We start from the raw sequence: 4,744 nt of genomic DNA, 5'->3' as shown, positions 1-4,744 counted from the left end.
TGCACGTTAATTTCACGAGCAAGCTGTTCCGTTGATCGTATCAGCTGGGACCCTCGTCGTCGTAACCGGCGGAGTCTTTTTTTTTATATGTATATGTATATATATGTGGCTGTGTGGTAAGTAGCTTGCTTACCAACCACATGGTTCCGGGTTCAGTCCCACTGCGTGGCATCTTGGGCAAGTGTCTTCTGCTATAGCCTCGGGCCGACCAATGCCTTGTGAATTTGGTAGACAGAAACTGAAAGAAGCCTGTCGTATATATGTCTATATATATGTGTGTGTATATGTCTGTGTTTGTCCCCCTAGCATTGCTTGACAACCGATGCTGTTGTGTTTACGTCCCCGTCACTTAGCGGTTCGGCAAAAAGAGACCGATAGAATAAGTACTGGGCTTACAAAGAATAAGTCCCGGGGTCGATTTGCTCGACTAAAGGCGGTGCTCCAGCATGGCCGCAGTCAAATGACTGAAACAAGTAAGTAAAGTATTGTTTTGAATTAATCATGTGTTATATCATAGTTTTGGGATGGAGTGATTTTATAGTTTTAGAATGACATTGTAGTGTAGGTGTGAAAGGCTGGATATGGTCGGTTTGAGCATAAAAACAGGAAGAATTTTTAGGCTGGATATGGCCAGATTATATACCAAAAGGTTAATCTATCTCCTTAGCAGTGGTATTAAAATATCTGATATATAAGAATTTGTAAGTAGTCTTACTCTAAAATTATGTTTGGATTTTTTAAATAATCTCTTCAGGGAAATATAGGTCAGATGAGTCAACTAGGTAGTCATTCAACTTGCTAGAAATAGCAACTAAATTTTCTCAAATCACACCCTATTATCCTGAAAAAAAAGATGGACACATCTTACTTAAGCCCTTTTGTTCTCTATGGAACATAAGCCATTGATGACTTTTCTCCAGTTCTTGATTCTGAGCTGTATTTTTTTGCTGCTCTCCTGTTGGACCCCTCTTTTACAACTCCACCTCAGTTTCCCACATCCAGCTATTTTTAGGGCATTCTCACTTCTGATCCCCTTGCGGGATCATATATTTTCCTGAGAGAAAGCCTTCTTCTCCCAGGTCATGTTGGTTTTGAATTGTCATCAATGCTTCTGCAACTTTGCTCTTCTCTAGGTATTCTAAAAATAAACAATCACGAGTGGCTGTGTGGTAAGTAGCTTGCTTACCAACCACATGGTTCCGAGTTCAGCCCCACTGCGTGGCACCTTGGGTAAGTGTCTTCTACTATAGCCTCGGGTCGACCAAAGCCTTGTGAGTGGATTTGGTAGAAGGAAACTGAAAGAAGCCCGTTGTATATATGTATATGCGTGTTTGTGTGTCTGTGTTTGTCCCCCCAACATCGCTTGACAACCGATGCTGCTGTGTTTACGTCTCCGTAACTTAGCGGTTCGGCAAAAAAGAGACCGATAAAATAGGTACTAGGCTTACAATGAATAAGTCCTGGGGTCGATTTGATCGACTAAAGGCGGTGCTCCAGCATGGCCACAGTCACATGGCTGAAATAAGTAAAAGAGTAAAGAATAAGAGTAATCACCTCATCTCAAAACCACAAGAGAAAGCACAATTAATCCCCAGACATCCATTTATTTTAGAACATTGCAAAACCATTTAGACAAGAAAAGCATGGCCAATGGTGAAGTCATAGAAAATAAATTAACCCTTTAGTGTTTAAACCAGCCATATCCGCCCGAAATATTCTATGTGTTTTATATTCAAACTGGTAATATCTAGCCTCTCACACCTAACCTACAATGCCATTCTAAAAATAAACAATCACATCATTGAAACCTTAAAGCTATGAGATAATGTTTGATTAATTCAAAACAATTTGAATAAAAAAAATATTACATTTAACAGAGTAATCTGGACACTAAAGGGTTAAACATATATTTTAATTCAGAACCCAGTGAATTCTTCAAATCAGGTACTCGGAAACTTACAAAGAAATGGAGGAGAGTAATATAAAATGAGAAAAATTATATCAACTTCATCATTATTTAATGTCTGTTTTCTATGCTGGCATGGCAACCATAGTTTGACCAGCACTGGCAAGCAGGAGAGCTGCACTAGTTCCGGTCAGATTTGGATTGATGCCCTTCTTAATGCCAACCACTTCACAAATAGTGCTGGGTGCTTTCAAATTTACAGTGTTAAATATCACTTTTGAATGAATATTAGTAACAAGACATCTTCAATACACTCTTTACTCTTACTTGTTTCAGTCATTTGACTGTGGCCATGCTGGAGCACCGCCTTTAGTCGAGCAAATCGACCCCGGGACTTATTCTTTGTAAGCCCAGTACTTATTCTATCGGTCTCTTTTGCCAAACCGCTAAGTTACGGGGACATAAACACACCAACATCGGTTGTCAATCAATGCTAGGGGGACAAACACAGACACACACATATATATATATATATATATACATATATATGACAGGCTTCTTTCAGTTTCCATATACCAAATACACTCACAAGGCATTGGTCGGCCCGGGGCTATAGCAGAAGACACTTGCCCAAGATGCCATGCAGTGGGACTGAACCCGGAACCATGTGGTTGGTTAGCAAGCTACTTACCACACAGTCACCCCTGAGCCTATACCAATTTCTCAACCATTTTTTTTTTACCTATGTATCCTCCTAAGATTATCATTTTATTCAGATGGACCTTCCTTGCCATTTGAAGCTTAAAAACATTCTATATTTTCATAATTAAATATTATTAGGAATTGTATTAAAAAATATCGTTAAAATATTTTCTGTATTGCAGAAGTATAACAAAAACAAAACAAAAAATCTCGTGTGGACTTAGTGGTTCAGCAAAAGAGACTCAACTAAGTTACAGGGAACATGAACACACCAACATCGGTTGTCAAACGATGGTGAGGGGACAAATACATATACACACACACACCCATGGTGGGTTTCTTTCAGTTTCTGTCTACCAAATCCACTCACAAGGCTTTGGTCGGCCCAAAGCTATAGCAGAAGACACTTGCCCAAGGTGCCATGCAGTGGGACTGAACCCAGAACCATATGGTTGGAAAGCAAGCTTAAAATTTAAAATACATTTAATATAAATAGATACAGGAATATATATCTTTATACAAATATAGGCGTAGGTAGTGCTGTGTGGTAAGAAGTTTGCTTCCCAACCACATGGTTCCAGGTTCAGTACCCACAGCATGACACCTTGAGTAAGTGTCTTCTAGTATATAGCCTTGGGCCGACCAAAGGCTTGTGGGTGGATTCGGTAGATGGAAATTGAAAGAAGCCCTGTCATATATACATGTGTATGTGTTTGTCCCTCATCACCACATGACAAGCAGTGCTGCTACGTTTACATTCTCGTAACTTAGTGGTTTGGTAAAAAGAGACCAATAGAGTAAGTACCAGGGTGGATTTATTTGGCTAAAATTCTTTGAGGTGGTGCCCCAGCATGGCCACAATCTAATGATACAAACAAGTAAACAAAAAAAATTGTTGCACACAATTAAAAACTTAGGAACACAAACACAATACTTTTATTTCATCAAAGATACTAAATAATATATACAATAACAATAATGATTTCAAATTTTGCACAGGACCAGGAAAATTTAGGGAGAGGAGGTATGTTGATTACATTAAATCCGGTGTTCAATTAGTATTTATTTTATCAACGCGCAAAAGGATGAAAGATAAAGTCGATCCTGGTGGGATTTGAACTTGAAATTTAAAGTGATGGCAGAAATGTTACCGAGTGTGCTAATGATTCAGCCAGCTCTCCGTCTTCTTCTTCTTAGTAATAACAACAGAGGGCAGCAAGCTGGCAGAATTGTTAGCACACCAGGCAAAATGCTCAGTGGCATTTCATCCGTCTTTCCATTCTGAGTTCAATCCTTTAAAACCTCCATGCTTTCTGAAATTCGCCAACACCACACCTGATATCCCCACCTCCATACACATGCACACATGACTCATACTGTTCACCTTCTTGACTTTTGTACATAATTCTATTCACCGTACATGTACCTTTGATGCGATGTAGTGCACCCGAGTACTATGCACAATAATTTCATTATCATTATTTATTATCATATTTTTGAAATTCTGCGGAGGTCAACTTTGTATTTCATCCTTTCGAGTTTAATACAAAAAAAAAAAAAAACCAGTTGAGCCATGGGGTTGATGGTACTCAATTACCCACACCCTCGAAATTGCTGGCCTTGTGTCAAAATTTGAAACCAATAATAACAGTAATAAAGTAAATGCCAACTTTATTATTATTGTTGTTGTTATTATTGGTTTCAAAGTTTGACACAAGGCCAGCAATTTCAGGGGAGTGGGGTTAATCAATTACATGCACTCTAGAGCATAACTGGTACTTATTTCATTGACCTCGAAAGGATGAAAGACAAAGTGGACCTCGGCAGCATTTGAACTCAGAATGAAAAGATGGACAAAATGCTGCTAAGCATTTTGCCTGGCATGCTAATGATTCTGCCTTAATAATAATAATAATAATAAGAATAATTCTTTCTACTGAAGGCACAACACCTGAAATTAGTGGGGAGAGGACTAGTTAATTACACTGATCCCAGTATTTTACTGGTACTTAATTTATTGACCCTGAAAGAATGAAAGTCAAAGCTAACCATGGCAGAACTTGAACTCAGATCATAAAAATGGAAGAAATACTGCTAAGCATTTTGCCTGGTGTGCTAACAATTCTGCCAGCTTAC

The sequence above is a fragment of the Octopus sinensis genome, linkage group LG22 (genome assembly GCF_006345805.1).
Source record: "Octopus sinensis linkage group LG22, ASM634580v1, whole genome shotgun sequence".
NCBI classification, from domain to species: domain Eukaryota; kingdom Metazoa; phylum Mollusca; class Cephalopoda; order Octopoda; family Octopodidae; genus Octopus; species Octopus sinensis.
The sequence above is the reverse complement of the archived record's forward strand: the minus strand, read 5'-3'. Positions refer to the sequence as shown.